General features: G+C 38.9%; 1 protein-coding gene and 1 long non-coding RNA gene across 5 annotated transcripts in view; one reads left to right on the top strand and one right to left on the bottom strand.

Moving 5' to 3' along the window:
* Window positions 1–24962, bottom strand: part of bach2b (BTB and CNC homology 1, basic leucine zipper transcription factor 2b) — a 92848-nt gene that overhangs the window by 48109 nt on the left and 19777 nt on the right. Inside the window, exon 1 of one of the 4 annotated variants that reach the window (XM_040027285.1) lies at window positions 519–5960. The exons of the other annotated variants lie outside the window; for them this stretch is intronic. The gene's annotated coding sequence lies outside the window, so the exon portion shown is untranslated. Of the gene's footprint in view, window positions 1–518; window positions 5961–24962 lie in introns of those variants that run through there. 4 annotated transcript variants of the gene reach the window in all.
* LOC120730802 lies at window positions 17019–19534 on the top strand. Its single transcript, XR_005695205.1, has 2 exons — window positions 17019–17977; window positions 18632–19534. It is a non-coding gene; the product is annotated as an uncharacterized LOC120730802 (long non-coding RNA).

The following is a 24962-nucleotide window of genomic DNA, read 5'->3' on the forward strand; positions in this document are numbered from 1 at the left end:
AAAAAAACAGACCTTTAAAAGGCCAATAATGTGGAGCCCGAGCTGAATGGAAATCATCAAAGACAATGAGAAGAATCTGATAAGAAGGTCAGCATCTAAATAGAAAGTGCACTGACATCGAGAAAATATTATGAGTGAAAGCTTGAAACATTTGTCTGCTGCATAAAGGCATCTAAACTGATGGTTAACAGTGTTAGCCACATGTTTTCTAACCATATTCTAGACTCTTCTTCAAATACTCTGTGACATTTTGGTTTTATATCACATAAGAATCAAGAAGCTATTTATAGTTGTATTCCACTACAATTGGTCTCGAAAAATCTGCTGAACAAAGTCGTGTAAAGCAACAGAGAATATTATCCAGAGTTATGGCTGCATTTCACCAAAATACAGCAACTTTCACTGAACCAAACACCTGCATAAGAGTTTACTTACTTCTTCTGTCATCTTTTCATTCAACACAAAGACAGAAAAACAGATAATATTCATAACAATAAAGTGGTGCCAGTTGGCATTACCTCAGAAAGGCATCAGCATACATCCAGTCATCTTGTTATTCCACTCTTTACTCTGACAACTTTGTCAAGTCTCTCACTGTGTGTTACCAACAGAATCTGAGCCTATCAATGTTTGTGGGAGGTGAGTATGACTGAGCAAGTGAGCTATGCGTAAGTGTGTGTGCGTGTGACAGTTGTGTATGTGTTTGTGTGATGGCATGCTAGAATATTTTTGGACTCTGCCTGCTTAAATGCAGCTTGCATGAATCATGACTTCCCACATAGTAGGTCAGTGAGTGGGGTGAGTCATATTGCTGTCTTATATGGTAACACACTGCACATGTGATAGCAGCGCTGGGGTTATCTATAGACTCAGCTTACTGCCTCAAATGTCTGAAGCAGAGCTGCTGCGTCTCAAACCTAATCCCAAGTCTAATCTTTTCTTTTATTGTCAACATTTCAGAATTCTAGTTTTGAGCAATTGCCAAGTATTTTGGTGTGATTCTGACCCACTTTGGTTTCCAGAGGCACAGCTTTATCCTTAAATCTGACGACTGCACAACAAGCACAACAGTTGCCACAGAGCATATACTGTATATGCACTAAATCTAGAAAGAATATTGCGTCTTATGACGATGACAAGGTACACCTGCGCACCCAAAAAATCTGCTTGTCTTAACCTCTTCCTGTGTAATTGAGAAAAACAACAAGGGAACAAGTTTGCAGACTGCTTGCAAGTAACTGATGATGGAATAAAACACCCAAAAAGTGCAGAAAAGAAAAGCAGCCTGTGCGAGATTGGATTAGAGCATGTGCAGAGCTTTCCAACATACATTTTGAGAAGGAACAGATGCACTAATTATGCCAGTGACTGTCAGGAAAAGTGATTGCCCAGAACCAGCCTGTGTTCTGTATTACTAAATAAGCCCAGAAGAACAGATAGAGTGAACAGAAGTGGACGGGCTACATGATACAATAAATTCTATGCGTGCACAAAGAGAAAAAATTCAACTGTCAGGTTCACAAAGACTCATGCGCAAAACCCTCATGGAAATAAAAGCAAGTGGAAAGTCTCCCCACAGGAAAGAGTTGACACAGATGCTTCGCCCACGTCAAAACCTTCAAAAGCCATGGCTGGATGCATGTGGATGTGTATGTGGGCGTGTGTACATGTGTGAGTGGGCTAGAGGGCACAAGCATGCTGAGATAGCAGAGAAAAAGCATTTTTTCACACATTGCTCTCGCATGTGTGACATCTCGAGCTTTAAGAATACACACAAGTGATGTTTTATAAATGTTAAGCACGGGAAAAAATGTGCAAAACTACAGCGGTACAATGCAAATATCCAGCTGAGATCTGAGGGGTGAAGAAATGAAAGACACCATGTTAATCATGTGACTGATCACTAATATCCTGCTCAGTGTGCACAAAGAAATGTCCGACATTGCTAAAAAGGAGCTGGACACCATATTCTTCCTTGATTATCTACTTCGTGTCATCATCTTGCTTTTGCAATTTCTGAGTACTCAGAAAAGACCACAGGTAAGCGTGGGCGTAGTCCCCACTCAACTGTTGATCATCCATTCACTCAGTTCATTCGTTTCACAATGCATTTTGCAGGTTTTGTATTCATCCAAATTCTTGTCCAGAGCATTAATTAAACGCATTATAATTCTGACTTCTTTCAGTCCAGTCTATTTAGGGTCTTGCAGAAATAAATTGCTGTGTTTCAAAAGCAATCTTTAAAGCAGGTAATAAAAATGAAGGCCATCCTTTAGCATCTCTGCTCTGATGTCCAGCAGCTCCATAAGACAATTCTGCTTATTCCAGTGATCTGATCTTGTGTCACTAGTTTTTATGCCAACAGAAATATGATGCACATAACTGCAGTGATGTAACTGAGGTGTTAAGACTAACTGGTCTGAATTGTCCACATTAGGAGGCTGCAGAGATTTTGGACTTGTGCACATCAATCAGGAAGCCCTCAATTTTGAGTTTTGTAATAACTGTTTGTCTTTTTTTCTTCTTTTTCAAAATTGTCAGAAGTCAAAACCCAAATTGAAAGTAAAACTAAGTTCATTGTACAGCAAGACTTATATAAACAATAAAAGGTCCAACACAGCTAGCCTCCATATGTTTGGAAAAAGTCATATTTGTGTCACATGAAGACATTACACCTCAGACTGTCTTCTAACCATTTTCCACAATTCAAAGTGACATTTCAGACAGAACAATAGTCTGGAGATTCTTATTATCTTGTGCTTACTTCTTCGCCTTTGACACGCCTACTTCTATGCTATTGGGGTGATCCCTACAAATCTGCTGAACAACCACTGCTGTCAGTTTTCTCTGCCTGCAGTAAAGTCAGTGTGGGGGGAGGCTGCATAACATTCACACACCCACCCGGCGATTGGCCATAGCAGGTTAGATGACCTCTGCAGTTTAGTGTGGGAGAGCTAATTTGGGAGGTGATGTTATCCTGAAAACATATGCGCACAAACACACGTGTGCACACGCGCCTTCATGTGCACAAGCGCCTTCATGTGCACACACACAAATAAAATTACCACAATACCGCTTACACGCAGCTTCTCTGTTGTTAGAGGAGATTCCTTTTTTCTCAGTATGTCTACACAAGAGGTTCATTTTGACTTGGACAGCAAACCACCACTCTTGGTTAGTAAACTAGCTACTTTTTCTAATACTTGTGGTGATAAATAGGTTCACGGACGCACGTCTGAAAGTTGACTTCTTTGATTTTCTTTAGTGGGCTGTGTGCAGACCGATATATTGCGTTTCCTTTACCTTTGCGTTTCCATCTCTGATGTTGATTTTAGATTTTTTTAATCACACGAGTCATGAAAAATGGAATTGGAATTCATTTTCTTGCACAAAAGGAAATGGTACCTTTTGGATAGATCCTGGATTCACTAAACTACTTGATTAAGTTTAGGATGCGATCATTGTTTAGCATAGCAACTCCCCCATATTCTTGGTGCTCTGAAAAGCAGCTGCAGTGGGAAAACAAGAACTTAAAGGCAAAGATTTATTACAAATGTATTTGTGAGTAGTATAAAAACTAGAAGAAAAAAAAAACATTTTCCTTAAAATTTATAAAATAATGCTTTGTTGTATGGAAATGTACTTTTTACACTGGATCTTTTCAGTGTTATATGAAAATGAAAAAAACTGGATACTTGGCTGTGATAAAAATACGTGTAAAATACCTCTGTGGGAAACTCTTGACGCACTCACTGGTGCTTTTCCTTTTTGTTTTCACTTTTAAATGTTAACACAACTCTGTCTGAGTAATCACCATGTGCTGATAGTAGTCTGTCAGAAAACATACTGTGATATTGATGCCACTGCACTGAGTGCAAATGCATTGTAATATATTATAGTATCAATCAGACTGTAGCGCTCACAGCCACTATAGTGCTGCGAAAGTATACTTTTCTCAGTCTTCATATGCAGCATGTATCTGTGGTTTCTGTAACCGCTGATCATATTTCACAGCAATCAGTGATGCTTGGCTGTCTCAAACATATGCAAGATATTGCAGGTTTCACACAAAGCAATCATTAGTCAGCTGAATTGAACGAGTTAAGCTAAGGCATCTCTAAACATGACTGAAAAGTGATGCTGTTGCAGAATGACTCAAAATCTAGCACTGTACTACTTTAGCCTGTGCATACCAAGTAAAAACTAGTAGATACCACTAACAATACAGTAGATCTATCTATCTATCTATCTATCTATCTATCTATCTATCTATCTATCTATCTATCTATATATATATATATATATATGTATGCATTTAGGCAAGTGCAGAGGTGTAAGATAGTTCAGCCAGAACTGTCAAAATACGCCAACTCAAGTCCCAATTCCCTCACATCTAATGCTATGGCACAGACTGAAAGGTTATGGTTTGAAGTGTGCGCAGATGTGACACAGAGTGCGGTTTAGTGGCTTTTGGGCAGCAGTATCGATGACTCATACTGAGAAGAGAAAGCAGTGCTTATTGATTAGACCCCTTTGCACAACCAAGCACCACAAGTCACAGTGGAAATAGTCACAGGCTGGAGGAACTGTATCTCCAGCCTACTGTGAGTGTGTGTGATGTTTGAGGTGTTATTTGGTTTTCATCATTTGGTTATGAAATGAAAAAGGGAGATATTGGCAACACTGAGTTATAGATATATCTCTAAATCATGGAAATAAACATAGCCCGTGTTTGTGCAGTTGTGCCTGTGATGTTGTCTGTTTGATAGAGACATTTGCACATTTCAGATCGTTCGTAACAAACAGGAGGTAAAGCAGTGGCCTCAGTCATACACCCGTTCCAGAGCAATTAGTGTGTTGGTACCAAACCTGTGATTTATCTGCACAGAGGTAGTCCAGCTGTGTCATGGCGCCATTAGAGCAATCTGTTCAAGCACACTGTAGCAATCTGACTGCTAATATTTGCTGTGCACTTTCACATTATGTTAGTACACAGTGTGGGTATAGAAAACTGACTGCTGCTGTGCACTTTTTCATACAATCGCATAGCATTCAATAAAAAAAGCCTCTTTAATAAGACATTGAAAAAATGTTGACGTAATCACAATCTATTATCTGAAACAATCTATACAAATAATTATGAATTAATTATGAATTAATGAACCACACAAATTATTAGAAAGTAACAGACTACTGTGTGATTTCAGCTGACACAGTTTTTGTTTCTAATTTTGTTTATATGAAATGACATATTGAAAGCTTTGTTTGAGCCCTTACAAAGACAGATGTGTGTCAAGTCATTGAATTTTCTACAGGTGGACAACAAGTTGTTGTAATATCTGACAGATGAACAAAGGAAACAGGAAGCATCTGACCTCAGTTTTAAGTTTCATGGCAAAGGTTGCGAATACTTAAATACATGTCATATTTTCTAGTTTTTAAAAAACTAAATTTGCAAGGATTTCACTTTGTCATTATGGGGTATTGTGTAGAATTTTTTAATCCATTTTGGGATAAGGATGTAAAATGACAAAACCTGGAACAAGTGATGTGTGAGTTTTGGGATGCACTGTATGTGGCCTTATAGAAGCTGCAGCAGGCTAGATAACTTAGTTATAGTCTTTGCTCTGCAAAGATCTGTTTTAATCTCTACAACTATGGATTTCTGTTTCATTAAACAGGGCTTTGTAACAAGTTCAAGGAGAAGAATCACTGGCTGCAAAAGCAGGCAGGTATATCGCTTGGGCAGCACTTGAGTTCACTACAACAGTGTACGCTCTGTCCACAGCACAGGGGCTGATGGCATATAGGTTGCACAATAAGTGTGATTGATTTTTCCATCATGGCTTGAAATTACTAATCCAATAATTTGTTGAAAGAACCACATCCAGAGGAAACTGCAGAGCTGTGTGTTTTCACACATTGATCATCTTCTGCTGTAATATATGTATATATATATATATATATATATATATATATATATATGATGCACTTTTGTTCTCCAGTATAACATAATGCACCCATACAGCCCCAATGACTCTGCAGCTTGTGAGGGTAAATAAGCCAGTGCTATGTCATTTGTTAGTGTTAGTTTTATAGCTGAGAGCAGCAAGGCTGACTGATGAATATCATGTCAAGCTTTGAGTTCACATCTCCACCTGTCAACACATCCCTATAAAAACAAACACAAAACTATATAATAAAAGAAATATCTCCTGATACGAGAAAACACTTACTTTTCTAGCTGTAAATATTCCTTTCACTTTGATATTAATATAATTAATGTATATATAATATTAATGCCATACTATATAGAATTTTGCATTGTTGGAATGGTGACTATAGTGTTTCTAAACTAATGACCAATGGCTCTAAAATAGGTAGCCAGCTAAAGTTAGCTTCAATTAACTTTAACAATCATTTCAATTTCAATTCAATTCAGTTTTATTTATACAGCGCCAAATCACAACAACAGTCACCTTGAAGTGCTTTATATTGTAAAGTAGACCCTACGATAATACATACAGAGAAAAACCCAACAATTATATGACCCCCTATGAGCAAGCACTTTGGTGACAGTGGGAAGGAAAAACTCCCTTTTAATAGGAAGAAACCTCCGGCAGAACCAGGCTCAGGGAGGGGCGGCCATCTGCTGGGAGATTTGTCGTCCTTATTAACTATTCTAGCTAAAAATACATAGAACTGCATTGCTTTGTATGCTTTCAACCAGTGTATGAGGTGCTATTTTCCAAAATATATAAGGTTTGTAAAACATCACCAAAGAGCTCTGGTAGGAATTCTGGTGTTTGTGGTGCTTAAAGTATTGCAGTGTGCTCTGCCACAAATGATAGTGAGGATGATTTCAAGTGTGTTCACATATTTTTGTGTTCACATATTTTTGTGTTCACATATTTTTGTTGTCTTCTTTTAAGAGATAAGGGCTTAAACATATTCAGTTCAATGTAGTGTCCAGTACTGGAGGAGTTGTTTCCCCCTTTAGAATGTGCAGCTTTTAAGCTAACATCCTATAGTATTATGAAACACACAAAGCTAGCTAGCTGGCATTTGTGGCTTCTGTGCAGATGTGCTGTGGCTGATTTGTACAATATTCTGTTATATTGGTGCTTTTTCAGTCTGAGACAGTTCTGGGTTAAATGATTCATGATTTAAATTCACATTAAATGACACACATTACACATTAAGTCCACCAGCTTTACACTTAAATCTCTTAAGACTATTCTGTTTCTCAGTGGTCACTCACAAATACTGAAACGTACTGTCCTCCATCTTAAAGGTCACCTTCTGCTGCCACTCCCACTCAGCCTCAAGTCAAGTGCAGAGCAAACACTACACTGATTGATGGAGTAGGAAAGCTTTCCTCCCAGATCAGCCCCGTTGAACCTCTGGGGAAGAAAATGCAGACGCAAGCTGCTGCTATTTGTGGATGAGAGACAGCGCTGGCTAAAATGACATGTTGGACCACAGTCTGCGGGAGGAGGTTAGCTTTTCTAGTGGCACACAGTTCTTGGAAGGCATGATTGATGCACATCTCTGCTCGACCGTCTTAATCGTTTTAGCCTGTCTGTGGCTGTGTAGCCATAGTGTCCATGTAGCCACAGTGTCCATGGCCTGCGAGAAGGCCACTCTTAAGCTCCAAATGGGGCTAAATGGCCCTTCTTTATTCTGCTGCTGTTTCCTGACTGAGGTCAGCCTCTCTCCACACCGCAAATTACTCCCTAAAAAGCTGGCAGACAGGGCTGTGCAGAAATTGCCATTTATTTGTTTATAGGTTGAGCTGTGCACTAAGACCCCTATAGTAAAGGCGATTTTTAGCTGCCTAATCCTTCAATAGATTTATAATCACTCAAGCTTGGCCAAACAGCAAAAATAAACACAAATATGTAGACTGGGTTTGTAACTGACCTGTCATCGTTTTTGCACTGCTGCTTTTATTCAAGAAAAAGACCCTTTGCATCATATAGACCTACTTATGAACTGCCAGATGTCAGCCTTATTGTGGAACCCGAGATAATTGATTCTGAACAATAAGTACCTGGGAAGAGTAGCAGTGTTTGTAATGGAGGGTGCAGACTGTATAAGGTTTACAACTGTTTCATTTTTTCTCATTTTAAATGTATTTGTGATAGATGGAGGCAGTCGAAACCATCCAGTAAAGAACTTAAATACTACTGACTACTGATGCCTTGAGGCACAATGATTGAAATGTAAACTAGTGATGTCATCAGTCAACTCTTAAAGGGAATCCCGACTACTACTAAGTTACTCTAAATATGTTACAAATTATCTCCACTACATACTTGAGAATAACTACAATTTTTTTTGTTATTCATTAAATCTTTGTTGTTTAAAACTATTTTGGAGCCGTGGGAGTGGCCATGTTTTTTCGCACACAATGTATTCTGGGGACGATGACGTGTATTGGTTGTCGGCAGTATAGGTGCTTTCGTTCAGATAACCGGTAGTGTAGCAACCGTATTAATTAACTTGCCTATTAGTGACCTGGTTACGACTTGGTAGACCAGCACTATCCGGTCTTTGAGTCTGACGTTATTAGCCATGTCTGGGCCCAAACTCCGCTGCAAAAGTCAAATGATCACTGCAGCATTACTGAGAGTTGAAAAACTGTCTAAATGTGTTCATTTGTAATAAAATGATCAGTGTGCCTGCTCTGCCAGGTGTAACAATTAAGTTTAACATCCAGGCATCCATGAAAACGGAATTTATGACATTTAACTGAGTTAGAAGTTAGCAGGGAGTTACCTCACTTGCTTCCATCTAAATATAATATACCATGTTCTGACTGAGAGATTTATTAAACAAATTAAAACGTACAGCTCTGCTATCACTTCCAACATAAATGACAACAGGAAAGTAAACAGCAGCGACGCTTGTAGGGTTACTGAAGTTGGGCTAGCTGGTATATAATGATGTGCTACGTGACAGCTAGTGCGACAAGCTATGTTAGCATAACATAAACAGTAAAGCTGGAGGACGAATGCTAACGAACGGAGGACTTTTTCCACTCGATAAAAGTTAATGTGAGCGTCCCCACATTAGGGGCAAATGCAATTGCATGGCAGGATGCTGTAAACGGACCAAACGTCAGTCAGGAGAACCACCGAGATAATCCATCCACAATACAAGGTTAGTCATTAATATACTGCTGCATGGGCTGGGCTGTAGTTACATCATAAGGGTTTAAAAACTGAGCTTTAAAATGATTCGCGGTAATAAAAACCATGAGAAGCCAACAGTGATCACTGACTGTTTTTAGGGGCATGTTAAGATTAAATCGAACAAGATACAAAGCATTAAAACATGTTAAAAACACAACAGTCTTATTAAATGCAGAACACTTTGGGCCCAGAAGCAGGATTCATAATGTTACCACTTAAAGACTGGATACCGGTCATGGAGGCTAACAAGGGCTGCCCAAAGAACATCTGGATTAAGACATACGGCTTCAAAAAGTTTTGGTGCTTTACAACAAACCTTCTCAGTCGCCGTTGCCATTGGCAAGCAGTAGCCGCATAGATACCAGTAGTTTTCCCTGACTCTCGCGTCCTCGTGTGACGGATTGTTTTCATCTTCATCTAAACTAAGTACTGATTGACTATTTTCATTCTCTCTCTCGGATTGCTCTGGTTCAAACTGGAAAGGTTGAACAGAAGCCATTTCCAGTGCGCTGCTAACTGTGAACTGGATGCGGTGCAACCGTATGACGTCACTACCCAGAGTGCATTGAGAAGTAAATAACAATGGCGGCCTACTGGTAAATCGGTTTTATATAAAATGTGCTTAAAAGGAAAACATTTGGCGTATTTTAATACCACATATGTGTTATTGAGTACAGTACATATTTTAGCGCAAACATGTCTTAATAGCCGGTGTTCCCTTTAACCTTTTTCAGCCTAGGAGTCCCTACACCAGTCCAGACCAAAAAGTACTTTAATGCATCTGCAGGCCACTACCAAAACAGACATCTACACTAATGATCTACCCTTTTTTGGATGGATGAGCAGGTCTGAAGAAAGAAGGCAGCTCAAGTTTCACTGGAACTCAAAAGAGGTCATTCATTGGTTTGTGCAGCACACTTTACGGCAAGGTGCCACTTGAAAATTACAAAACCAAACTGTTTGTTGAAGAGATTCTGCACTCAGTCGGTGATTCCAACTCTTCCAGTGTCTGATGGCGTCATTAATTTGCTTGTGCAACTTGTAGAAATGTCTCTCCTGCTTTGCACAAACTATATGAAACATATTTTCTCCTCTGTAATTGTAACTATTTACCTATGATCAGATATAGACTGTACAAACTTTTATTAGCATCCAGTTTTACCTCTAATTAGTCAGTGTCATCATTCACTGTCAGGAACATTAATCTGTTGGGTATGGTCTGAAAGGACATAACCATTTAAAATTTCCTTACAATGAAACTCCAAAGATACGAGTGTTGTACTGTTGTTTTTCAAGGATGAATGTGTGAGCAAAGTTTACTGCTCACATGGTTTAGAGGTTCCTCACTTGCTTTTTGAGGAACTTTCCACACCCCTCCAGACTACACCTGTCAGAGTAACAGCCCTGAGTGACTCAGAGTCTATTCAACAGACCTCCACTGACTTCAGGTTATTTGAGGGAAGTGCTAATGTGACCTCAACAATAGCTGGAACATTCCATCTTAAATCATCAAATATTTAGAACATGCTCTGCTTGAAAATCTCAGATTTGTCAAAAAATGTTATATTACATAAGTTAAATTATTTATAAGTTTTGACACATGAAATTGTAGCTTCATATATAAAATACTTAAAAAAATGCTACTTCCACCCACTTTGAGAGCAAGTCACGATGCTACAAAAATTCAACATGAACATGAATACTCCTGGATTAAATATGATAACTTGTGCCTGATTCCTGCTTACCTAGCAGTCACTGCATTATGTTTATACTTGGCTGAGGGAATTCCTTAGTGTGTGTATCTATCTATCTATCTATCTATCTATCTATCTATCTATCTATCTATCTATCTATAGACAATACATATTCTGTTGTATTTTTAAGTTTTGCTATAATTATGTTTACGTGTGAAAACATTTACATTTTAATGCTTTAAAGTATATTTTAACTGGAATGTTAACCTGGATTATCAGACACTCCAGGGCAGTGTGTCTTGAAAAGGCTGATAGATTAGGTCTTGGAAAAAAAATATGAACATTTTTAACTCATATTTTCTCAATTATAGTTGGAGTGAAATCTGAAAACTCTAGAATTTTCTTCTATTTGATAGGGCAATCCACTGATAGTGTCTTTTTTGCTCAGTCTAGGATGACAGTTAAAACATGTTTTATTAACTGTTGTTAGCATGAATTCCAAGTTAAAAGGTATTCTATATGCTGTATCCCATTCAAGAATTGTCATTGGTTGTAGAATGACTTTTCTGACTGGTTGGTTGAATGATTGATTGTAATCTGCAACCCACATGGGTACAGAGCCCATGTGGGTTGCAGGGGATCAAATACTTATTTCAGTTAATGACGTATGAATGAATTTATAACTTTTACGCAATATTTTTTCCCCTGTACTTTTGGTCAATATTTTGTCTTTGTATTTTAAAATAAAACTATCATAAAAATGACAAAATGTCCATTTCTGTTTCTGTTTCCTTGAGCAAACTCCCCTTCCCTCACTCTATAACTTTAATACATTTTACATCTGATTATTCTGAAGTCTTTCACGTCCTTTGTGTCAAGTCACAACAAACACTTTACTGCGAGGTGGTAGAGCTGGGAGGCAGGGGAGGGCCTTAAAGTTGTCTCATAAAACTCACAAAGCACCAGGGTTGCCATATGACATATATCGCCTCCCATTCTAACACACAGAGAAATGCACATTCACACTGCTCTGAAGGAGGTGGAAGCTGTGGCAGTGGAAGATTCGTTCGTTTGGACTTTATTTCACTTCCCCATTCCCACACAAATAGCACAGTGCAGTTTGAAGACATTTCTACACCCATGCAAGACATCCCTACTGCACTGCAGGAGCAGCCAGTGCAATCAAATCTCTAGGTTTGCATGAAAGAGATAAAATTAACAAATCAATTAAACTCAGTCACTGGAAAAAAAAGCCTTCCAGGTCATTCTTGTACTGTACTTACACAAGTGTAGTCAAATTTTTGTCCATTTCCAATGCAAATCAGCTGGGTTCAACAACTTTGGGAAATAAATGTACATCTCCTAAAATAAAATTGGTTTATCGCAAATAAGGAACACACATGCAGTTCAAAAGAGAAGGTCATAACAAAAAAAATATGATAGAGCTGATTTTTATCATAATGTTGCAAATCACTTTTTGTTTCTTTTCATTTTACATGGCATTGAACAATTTACTATCATAAACGCCTAATTGGGTGTTTATGATAGTAAATTAACACTAGGTGCTAATGTTTAACGCCTAATTAGGTGTTAAACATTAAACATTAGCACTAACAAATATTTATTTGGATATGTCCAAATCGTGGTATTTACAGTATCAATACTACAGTACATAAATTGACATATTAACTCATGAAGCCAATTTACTGTATTTGGAGACTATATCAAATATTTAATATTGTATAAATGACTTTATAAATGTACCTGAGGTGATTTCCAGCCATGTGAATGGCTTTACACCCGTTTTCTTTAGGTGACAGACAGCTGACATGTTCCCTCAGTCATACATAGATTTAAATGCATTTGCTGTATTTAAATATAAAGTGAGCTCTATGTTTGTTCTTACAGCAAGGGGATTAGGTACATTCAGAAATATATCTTGGGGAGAATGAAGTTGCTGAAACTATGCATTTCTCAGCCAGTTAGATTATTCTGTAAACTAACCATATTTTATATCCTCTATTACATGTCTTGTGAAATTCCGAGGATCAGAATGCTGAAAAGAGTGCACACAAATAGCGGAACACACACACATGCACGCACACACACACACGCACGCACGCACACACACACGCACAAAGAATGCTCTAGTGTCTGAAATGTTTTTTTCACCCTGTGCCTCTGAGTCACAATATGAAGGAGGAAGCCAGGAATGAGTCAGAAAATGTTCCACAATCTTAATAGTACATCTCAGAACTGCATGAATGATTGTTAGGGACTGTTTGTCTCTAGATACAATAAATAACTCCAGTGACGAGACAAAAACTTGCAATCTGTTGACTGGTCATTTTCATTCTTCACTAATGAATGTTGCATAATGCAACAAAAGACAAATACAAATTAGACATGTTGTACAGTGGGATAGAAAAATGGAGAGTTTACAACCATCTATAGTTTATTTGAGCAAATCTGCAGATACAAAGAAGATGCACTGTCTGATGCTAATCCTAAATCACTCTCTTGTGAAAAATCTGCAAAATATATATGGCCCTGTGCGCAACCGCTCTTTGAAATTCTACTCTATGCCATAAATTAATTGGCTTTGCAGATGAAAGAAATGTGCATTGTTAAGTGCTAAGTGCTGAATTGAGAGGCTTAGCAGAGCAGCCCCACTTCAAAGCTCCACCGAGTACATTCGGTATCCTCACTCCGCTGAGAGGGGCGAGGCATGCTTTGAGGGGGGATGGAAGCAGGCTTTGACTCATGTCTGTCTGTCCTACTGACACGTCACTTGAGAATTCCTTTTGTGTTTGATTAGATTTCAAAATCACTTACACCTTTGCTATTTTAACTGAATTGCAGTGCAAAATTCAGAGCATAGGAGCTGTTGTTCGTCTCTATACTTAAAGATTAGCTTTACCAGATATAGATTTGTATATTCTCTATATGTGGTAGAAACTTTGCTTTATAAACGAGTTTAAAATGTGTTTTGTTTGTTTTGTTAATTTTGTTAAAGAGCATTGTTGGGGGCAACACAAAGTAGCGCAAAACTGTAGTGACATTACACTTTTAAGTATCACAGTAATGTGATTGGTAATTACATTATGGTTACAATTATGTCCTTACTTACGTCACAAAGGTAAAAGTTGTCTACAGCTAAGCTTGGCACTCGCTTTCAGTTCATGTACAAGAGGACGAAAATGGTGGTGTGGTACAGGAGCGGAGATAAGGATATGACTTTTTTGCACAAATGGACAAGAGCACAACGGTAAACTGGAAACTGCATCGATGACAGAAACAACCAGATTATACTGCTACCAGAATTTAGGCTCTTTGCAATCATCTGCATAGACAGCATGCTAACAGAAAGCTAGCCAAGAACCCAGAGTGATTTTAAAGCTGAGTTCATGCCAACCCCTGGCCCAGCAGCCAGAGCCTGATCTTCAACAGGTAACAAAAGCAGCGATGAGAAGTCAGGCTTGTAGCCTCTGTTTCTACCGGTAGGATCACTATGGCAAATGCCTTGATGTTTAATCTTTTCTTATTGTTGTCAGTTTTGTGTTCATGCATAAAAACAAAAACAAAGATCATATGTGAGTCCTCATTAGGATAGGGATTTGTGTTGGCGTGTGGGACTGTAGCCTCAGGTTTATATTTTTACCCGGTAATTATGTGACAATGCGCTTCAGCTCATCTTATACTGCAAGGAGAAGGTAATGTAATGTAATGCGTAATGAACTGCCAAGGAACTGTCTCTGGTGAGTAATTAAGTAATGCATTACTTTTAAGAAAGCAATGAGTATTATTTAATACGCTACTTCTTGAGTAATGATAACAACAATGTTAAAGAATATAAAACATTAAAAAGTTATAAGAATGAGAAGCAATGCTAGCAACTTGTGGCTGTAATTGAGTGAAATGCTAACGTTAACATGCTAACATGTTTGTTATTGGCAGTGTTAAAATACTAACAATAATATAAAGCTTGAAGTCTCAAGTTGTTACATGTATTTGCTTGAATGGGACCCTTGGCTTTACATTTTAACAAGGTACACCTAGAGGAATTTTTTTTATAGTTGGTGTCTCATTTGCTGACTGGCATATTTTGCTATTATTATTCTAGCACCAATTAATTATGTTTTGTTTCCAAAGATGTAAGAACTTTGATCAAACTATTCTGTTTGCTGCCAAAACACTGGCCCCTTAGCAGATGAGACAAATCCTAAATTATTATAATGCAGATAATTTGCAAAACAGTGTCAAACAGAGGTCTTTCACAGACACAGGGATCAACAAATTGAGCACTGATACTCAGAGTATTGGTTCAAAGTGAGTGAATTTATCTACAGTATCTATGTTGGGGACATTGCTGATGAAAACTTAGATGTCAAAGGGTTAACAGGGTATCGGCTCCACCCTTCATCTAATCCCATCCATCACCAATAACCACAATCCATCAAATCTTCCTCTAGATATTTTACCAAAAATCCAAAGCCTGAACCTTATGATAGAGTTTCAGGGGAAAGAAGCAAATTACTCGTATGGGATGCTCAACAATGTACACTGGCATGCAGCTGAAGGGACCTATCAATGAGTTTCTTTCTCCCCAGGGAGCTACTGTTTACTCAGCACAGGCTGGGCTGGAGAGCAGCACAATAGGTCTCTGAACCAAGTATTGATGTCATACTACTCATCTCAACATTATCCCTGCTATTGATTAGTCTGATCTCAGCCTGGAGTGCTGGGAAGCAACAAAACACACAGTTCTTTCTCTTCTTTTTTTCCATTGACATCCCACTGACTCCCACATAATCTGCAAAAAACAAAAAATGCTGTAACCCAGCCTCCCTTCTCACACCCCACATTGATCAGCACCACACTGATAGAGCTGAGATTCTAAAGTGTGCAATCACAAAGAGTAAGTAAAAGCTTTTCATCCCTCTTAGCTGAATTGGTTTTGCTGCAAAGCAATCATTAAGGAGACACAACTTGCAGCTCAGAAAGCAGTTGCTCTCAGTCTGCATCATGGATTTTAGAGTAAACCCCTTGATAACAATACTAATGTTACTGCTTCTGTCAGATTTGATGTTGACTTGAGAAATATAAGTTTGTGCAAAACATTCTAACGGCTTGCAAATTACTCACAGAGAACAGTGAGTTGCCAGAAGATTTACAGTAAGTGGAAAATGTGATTCACCCACTGTGATGCTTCAACCCCTAAAAAAAATCAGTGGAAATGTAGGCTGCGCCTACTACCAATCATTGTTTCCACACAGGAAAATGTACAGGGGTTTAACCTATTTAAAAAAAAAATCAGTCTGTATCACATGCCTGACTGCAGGATATCTGTCTGTGCTGAGGAGGGATGTGGGCAGAATGATGCTTTCATCTAACTCTATGGTATTTGGTGAAAGGATGTATTGATAGACAACAAGGTTTTCTGCAAATTGTCCTTCTAGTGGCAATTTCTGGATTTTATTTTAACCAGAAAGCGGAGAACAAAATGTCATGTTTTAATAGAGGGAATGTTATTTCATGAGAGATGTTTTGTAGTGTAACATAAAGTCAAATCAAGAGCCATGTTCATTTTATTGTGGAGCTTAGATTCTAGAACCTGTGACATGGGGACACTATTCCCCAGCTCCTCCACTCAGCTGGCTCTCTGCCTGGACTCTGTCACTCACTCAAAGACAATCTAGGGCGGTGGTGTCGAACTGCAGTCCTCGAGGGCCAGCATCCTGAAACTTTTACAACGTGTGTCCCTGCTGCAACACACCTGACTGCATGCTGACGTGGCAACCCTAACCCTACTCGAGTCAATTTAAAGAAATGCAAGTGTTTGGAAAAGTACTTGTTCATTCACTCATGAGCTGCTGTATCATGAATCAAATGGCTGAATTGTCACCTCAGCATGCGGATGATCTGATATCCTCGTGTCGGTGTTGTTTCCACATCAACATAATAAATGTTGTTCCAGGTTCAACATTGCGAGTGACCAATCACATTGTTGTGACGCCTTAAAAAAATCGACTTCACTTGTGAGAAGAGAAACCGCTTCTGTCTGCCAATCCAGGAACTTAAATTCTTTGCATTTCAGGATACTTTCCTTTAATAAACGGTAAGCATTATACATATTGTCCTTACAGAGGCGGTTTCTCTTCTCGCAAGTTAAGTAGGCGTTTGTTTTTTTCGAGGTCGCGGATGACGTCAGGAGAAGGTGATTGGTCACTTGCAATGTTGAACCTGGAACAACATTATTTATGATGACGAGGGAACAACACCGACACGAGGATATCAGATCGTCCCTAGCATGCAGCCACGTTCTACTGAGTCTTGCTAATGACCTACTAATTGTATTCAGGTGTGTTGCAGCAGGAACACATGGAAAAGGACTGGAGGTTTGAATACACTCATCATGGACCTTCAATGAGAATTCACAATGAGTTTCTTCATGACGTAAGAACTAACAGGAGCCATCTCTGAGCCCCAGCCCTAAACTTTGCTACTGTGACGTTGGCTTGTTTGGAGAATTCCCCAAGCAGTTTTCTCTTCCAGATCAAGTTTCCATTTAAACTGCACTTTTTGAGCAATTTTAATTTTGAAACGTCAGAATGTGTTGTCTCGTCTCCTCAAATACCATATACACCTGGCTCACTATTTACATCCCTGAAGGTCTGCAGTCTAGTAGGGGTGCCTGCGTAAGAACCAGTCTTTCATGATTTTATCGCTCAAGAATTCGTTTTTCTGGGCACAGAATCAACATCAGACACGTCATCACAATCCTTTTTGGTTTTAGAGGAAGGGAGGGTAGGAAAGGGCTCACAGAGCAGTTCAACTGACAAACCTACTTGGGAGAAGGGGCTAGGTAAAAGAGGCCTCTGAAAGAGGGGTTGGGGTTTAAATACTGGTCTACAAGGTTTGATGGAAACAGATGTCAAACAGGAACTCGTGTGTTTAACGTCTCCTCTGCAACAAGCTTCCTGATCTGCCTCGACAGGCGCCGGCCTGCAAACTGCTGCCTCATACTTCACCTCGGACCGTCTGTGACCTACTTTCTGCTGGGATGTGGAAAGTCAAAACAAAAAAGTAAGAGAAACAAAAGGCTCACTTGCTTGCAGGATGATTTGGACTGATCATTTTAGGTAGCGTCTTTTCTAGCTCCTCTGTGCCACAGAGTAAAATCACAGCGTTTAATAATGATTTAGGGGAAACACGTAGTACTGAGTAGCCACAAAAATCAGCACGATATCATAAGCAGAAGAAAAACCTGGTGTACAGTAATACAACATCACATCTTGGAATAAGTTATAGAAGTAAAAAGTTTTTCTGCCTTACAATATTCAGCATACTTTGTTTGTAATCCAAGCTAGTGTTAGATAATGAACTAGCTTGCTAAATTTGATATAACGCAAAATCAACTGCTCTGCTAAAGTCTCAGCAAACAGCTTGATTGAAATCTAGATATTCCCTCAGCTCATGACATTTATCTGAGAATTAGGGAGAAGGTCCTATGGGTAAACTTTGATAGCATTTGTGTGGATAGTGTATTCCATGTGTGCATATCTTTCTCATCAGCTCAGCTCCACAAGCTTTTTCTGACTGATAACAGCTGGACAAGCTTAAAGCCCATTTCTCTGGGGTGGTAAACATCTGGGCTCAGACACACCTGGGCCCGGTGAGGCCAGAGGCCAATCTACCGATCTATCTGTCTATCAAATCTGAATACTTTTTGTTTTTCAGAATTCCTCGTACTCTTCTACTTCCAGACAGACAGAAAAAGCACACTATGGAAAAAAATGAAGATGATGTTGTGAAAAATGACACAGCAGAGTTCCTAGCATGGATTGCTTCAGAAATTAACCTCCTGACATAACTCCCAGAAATATTTCTGTTTTCATGTTAGAAAAACAATGTCAGCATTAATAATAAAGGCTAGTAATGTCACTTTTTCCCATGACTAGACACTCAGCTAATATATTATATTTTCAAGTTGAGACATCCAAACCAATATAATCTTCTGAAGTGGACAACATTTGTGGGAGAACTTCTAAAGCCACTTACTGTTTTAATACTAACTTCAAAAAATCCTAAACATTTGATTTATACAGCAGGTGGAAGATTTGCTGGTCAGTTACGAGTCTCTGAGATAGTATGGGTCCCTCATTTATTGCATATGCATTATGTATTCAATCAGCATTTTTCCTTTGTTCTAATATAACTCCTAATGTTTGAGTGCCCCCAGGTTTCACACCAGCAAAATTCACTTGACATTGCTGTTAACTTTGATTATCTTTATAGACCATCTTTACTGTGCCTTTTACATCTTATGTAAACAGTTAAAAAGAGAAATTTGTTTTGTGCCCACTATCGTACTTGTTTTTTTTTTTTTTAATTTAATGAATTAGTAAAGTTGTGTGGGCCTGTGTATCTCTCTGTGTGTGTGTTATAGTTATGTTTTTTTATTCTGTTTTTAAACATGCTTTTTTGTTCAGCAATTTGTGACTGTATGTCTGAAAAGCACCGAAAAGTGAAAAGCGCTATATAAATAAACTGACTTAAACTGATCCTGTCTGTAATACTGTTAATTATTGTTCTCTCACTAGATCAGTGGTCAACAATAAATCATAACATCTCCTCCTATGATGTGATGCTTCTCTGTGTCTAAAGACAAGGATTACTTCATTTTATTAAAAAAAACATATTCATATATACATATAGGGACTTTTAGCCAAAAAGTCTATTGTGCACATGAACCTGTTTGAAAACACTTGGAGGAAGGGGTGAGGTCAGATTCCCTGAAAGCTAAATAATATTTTTCATGGAGCTCAAGTGCGAGTGGTACTTCCTGTACCCTGGCTGTAGTCCACGCACTATTGCTTGACTCACACTCCTGCTGACATTAGTTTTATTACTCATCATGGGATTGTGACCTGAACCTCTGCAGCCTGAGGGAGAGCAACAGGGTGACAGGGGTCAGGTGAGGGCATGATTAGGCTGCTTGAAGCACCTCCAAATAGGACTCCCAGTGAGGAGCCAAAAGCATTTGTCATTAAGGGGCGTGTTGTTGTTGGGGGGTGGGAAAATCAGGAGCATTAGGTTAACAAACAAAACAGAGAAGAAAGTAGGAGGGAGAGGTGGGACAGACTGGCCAGGGTGGAAGTGGCTGACTCAGGCAGGGTTCACCAAGTTCAGCTAGTAAATAAGTGACTGACTCTTCCAACTGCATTCCAAGGCTCCACCTCACCCTCCTTCCCAGCGTCTTCTCGGGGGGATTCCTGGGGTTTCTGGGGCTGCTCTGTATGTCAACATTTCCAGACCCTGCTGCCAGCAGTGAAAAGGGGTGGGGCAGCTGCTGCGTAGCTCATTCACTTTTTGTGTGTTTACAGATGAAGAAGCGAAGGTACACAACTCTTGTCCCCTAACAGAAGCATTTTAACAGCCCCAGTCATACGAGGTTGTTCTCTCAGAAAGCTCTTGTAGTGCTGCTGCTGACTGGCTTTTGAGCTTGTATTTGATTGTGTACCACAGCTCTGGTAGGTAGACGTGGCTGTCAGTTGTGATTAGAAGTTTACGTACACTCATCATGGACATGAATGTTATGGTAATTTGAGGCTTTTAATGATTTCTTTGAACTGTTAAAAAAAATATAAAATGAAAAAAATCAATTCAAATCTGTCCTCCCGATTCTTGCTGCCATTAAAGATGTACGCTCTATAATCATTCCATCCTGGAGAGAGAACAGTTCAAAGAAATGAGTAAAACCAATAAATACATGTCAGGGTGTACGTAAACCTCTGACTACAAGTGTACAGATTAATATGCCCCCGAAGCAATTCAGATTCTGACTATGGAAGCATCTGCCTCAGCTTTTACTCATCATCTCATCCAGATGAGTTAAAGTTGTTTTCCCATTCAAGTAAGACACAAATCTGCACTCCTTTAAAAAAACAACAACAAAAAACTATAAACAGAAAAAGCAGTATCATGGTCAGTGATCCCAAATGACAGAATACAATTATGCTAAACCATTTGGAGAAACCTATGCTACCATTAAAATACTAAATGGGAATGAGTTTGAAGAAAAGAAGGAGATACTGCATTGTGAATGAGCCTCAGTTTCCTAATGAATGAGTGTCAGCATAACTGTTCCATGTGAACTCATTTGTCTGTTTTTCTGCCACATAACTAAAAGAACAGTATATGGTTCGGGTTGTTTACATACACTCATCATGGGCATGAATGTCGGGATCATTTGGGGGCTTTGACCCTGGTTGGATTTGAGAAAATCCAAAATAAATTCAAACTTGTGCACCCAATTCTTGCTGTTTAAAGTAATACGCGTTGTATGGTTATTCCGCCCTGAAAAAAACCCCCAGTTAAAAGAAATCACAAAACAAAAAGCCCAGGATTACCATGACATTCATGTCCATGAGGACTGTATCTAAACTGTAGCTCCATGGTGCAAATGGTTTGTCTGAACACAGCTGAAATTGAAGCTGGTAAGGTTTGAACGAGTCAACAAAATGACTCATTGTAATTAAGTTTTTCCTATATTAAAATAGAAAATTCAGGGGCACTGGAACCTTACCATTATCACGTCTGTTTATCTGAGATTTCCAGCCTGAGCATCTTAGTTATTGTTTTGGTATCTCTGTGTGGAGAAGGTCTAAAGGTTGAATATTCTTGAGTTCAAGGGCTGAAATCCTGAGAAAACTGCCTGAAGTAAACTAGCTCAGAGACAATAACATGAGGCTGAAGGTGAGAAGAGTTGGGCCTTTGCATCTAGTAATATATTCCAAGGAGATCTGTAAAGTGCTCTGCTGCCAGTTGCCCCACATAATGGTTTCCATGGTGATAGGTCCTCAGAGCCAGGCCTGCAGTACAGAAATGAACTGACAGAACAATGACCCCAACTTTCACCACGTTACAGAATATTTTTCAGAGGGCTCGTTTTCCATTCTGTGTCAGAAGGTAAGTAAACTTTACTTTACAGAAAATAAATTCTGCTTTTTTTTCCATCTCTGTTGTTCCCATTATTTCCATGGTCAAAGCACAAACACATGCTAAAGCTTCCAGAGCCATCCTCTCAGCCTATAGTCTTGACAACACAGTTGGAATTTGGGATTTGTATGCATCAATAGTTTAGAAGAAAACAACATTCTTTCCCCAACTCTGAAGAACCATTTCCCTTCAGAGAGTCAATTTCCATTTTAGATAACTGGGAATTTTACAATGTTGATTTGAAGCAGTGCCTTATCTTCCCTATAGCGCAATATAAACTTATTATGAACAGATTTCATCAGTGAACTTTGATAAAGATATTTGTTCACATAGCTGAGCAATCTACAGCAGAAAGAGGAAAAAGCAAATGAAATAATCACACTGAAGAGAAAAGCTCCATAGCTGGTGGTCTATCAGCATGAACATGCGCTGATGTTGGAGTTACTGTCATGCCTTCTTTGTTTAAATTTTCTATGAACAGAATTGACAGTGTGGGTTGACATCACAGGCCCCGGTCACAGGGGTGCACTATAAAATACGAAAAACCTTTTTCGTATTTTCGTAAATTTTTAAAGTTCTCTACTGTTCTCTGCTGCACTTGTTACTGTGACGTACCGTAAATTTTGGGACTAAACCATTCTAGAGACATGAGTGGGTACATACCTAACTATGTAATCATCTACCACATACCATTATAATATTCAAATCTAAATAAGTGTTTATGCAGTTTATTAGGTATAAATGTACTACACCTTCTTAAATGTTAGGTTTTGCTATTAAAAAACAACAACTAATTATTCAGCTATGAAATTAATCATTAATTGCAGCTTATGCCTCAGAGTCATATTAATGATTCAACAATTATTGACAGCCCACCAAGTTTCTAAATGCTCCACTTGTAACTTGCTCGGGTTTTCAAAGGCAAAAAAACCCCCAACAAAAAAACTCACAAAAAACACCATATGACAACTTAAGGATACGACAGTCAGTAATCGAATTTAAATAAAAATCTTGCTCAGGACTCCTTAAAGTTGCACTGTGAGTTTGCTCATTAACTCTCCTCTTGAGTGACCTTTGTTGCTCAAGGTGGGCTGGAATGAATTGCAGCCTTGTTTCTGACATCCTTCCAAAGACAGACTGTGCTGATTTATATCCAGTGAGAGCAATGCAGATTTTTATTAACCCACCGAATGTCCTCTAAACACTTTAAATCCATCCACATCAGATAATACCTACTAAGTAAAAAGCCAGGGCCTCTTCCTGTTAAGGTAATAGTGCACAGGAAGGAAGTTAATCTATAAATGTACTGTCCCAGCTACCAAACATTAAGTCAACCTGATAGAAGCATCCAGTGACAATTCAACTTCAAAATTACCTTAGATGCAATATTGCTGCATAATAGGTATGCCTGTTCTTTTGACTTGTTTAAAACACCGGAGCAACAGTAGCACCTCTGCAAGCTCTGAGACACAGTGGTGCTTTAAATTCTTATCCCCGAAACCCCTTTTTTAAAGCTGAGGCTGTTAGGAAATGGGAATCCCATTTGTGTTGTAGGTTTCTGATCAAAAACCAAAGAACTTTAGGAACTAGCTGCTAATGCTTTGCTAGAACACTGTTACTCAGATCACATGCCCTGAGGTACAGAGCACCCAAGAACGTGGTGCTTCAGTTTTGGTGACTGTTCCTTTGCACGAATTGTAGAAAAGGAAATAATTTTTTTTGATCTCCTGCTGAACAAAGAAATTAACACAGCGAAACAGAAGATCTCGGCTCTCGGCTCGACCTCTAAACTGAGGATGATTGAAAGTCATGTTATAATTCGTACCAAGCTTCTTGCTTCTTGTAGCCGATTGTATATTGTGCATGATGTCCTTTGAGAGCTGTGATTGATTGATTGATTGATTGATTGATTGTAATCTGTGCGTCCATGGCTAAATTGTGGGAATGGAAAAATATTATTCAAATATTCAAATATTATTTCACTTCATGACATGCAAATTAATGTATACCTTTTATGTAATGTGCTTTTTTTTCTGGATTTCTGTTTTCATATCCTGTCTCTCCTCTTTAACATAAAAATTAAAGAGTGCTTATTTCTGTGTAAGTGAGCAAAAAAAGGGGATCAATGATTATTTCCCCCACTGTATATGTGCGCATTGGAACAGTACAGTTTTTTAATCCAGCTCACTACCCTGTCAAAATATGGTAACTTCTAGCTCCAACAGACCAACATGGTGTTTCCAAAAACATAACACTATGGTTTCACTATGCAGGTTCCAGAAACAAATGGGTGACATGGATGTGTTTATCTTTTATATAAACCCTATATACTTTTTTTCATGCAAAAAATGATCAGGAAAATTGACAAAGGGAAATGATAAGCAATTTGAACTATACGCACAATCAGTAATGACATTAGCACCAAATACAGACCTTCCTGTAGTGCAGTGAACACAATGACATCTGATACAGGGGCTATTCTAGCTGTGCGAAGAAGAACAAGTGCAAAGAGCATTCGGCACATGGTAAAAGCAATCCAGTCTGATCATGCAGATTAAAAGGTCAAACTCTGCCTCAAACTTGCCTCTTTTCACTGTGTTTTTGTTGCCAGTGCTGGGTTTGCCTACTAAAATGTCCTGTCTTGTCCAAAGTGTGACAGTGGTCCTGGGATAAGCTGGCAGACTCAACACCCCTCCCCCCGCTGGCAGGGCCAGCTGTGTATTAAAATAAATCTGTGCACTTGTCGCACCCCAACACACTCGCTAGACATTACCTTATACAAAGCTAGCTCCAGCATATTCTGCTGTCTGGTGGCCTGTGATCAGATTTTAGCTTCTCCTGCTGCCCCTGGCTTCAACTCTCCAAAGCCCCCCTCCATGTTCAGCCCCACCTCTTGTGTGTTTCTGTGTACACGATCTCACATGACTCAACAAAAGCCCAACCTTGGAGCAGGGCTGTCCAGAGCATTTTTCCTAAGAGGGGAGGAGAAGACTTAGTTTGTGGAAGAGACCTGGAGTGCTGCCCTCAACTTGTCAGGCCTGATGGATTTTGGCTAAAAATAAAAGAAAGA

The sequence above is a fragment of the Simochromis diagramma genome, unplaced genomic scaffold (assembly GCF_900408965.1).
Source record: "Simochromis diagramma unplaced genomic scaffold, fSimDia1.1 OVJJ01000746.1, whole genome shotgun sequence".
NCBI lineage: Eukaryota > Metazoa > Chordata > Actinopteri > Cichliformes > Cichlidae > Simochromis > Simochromis diagramma.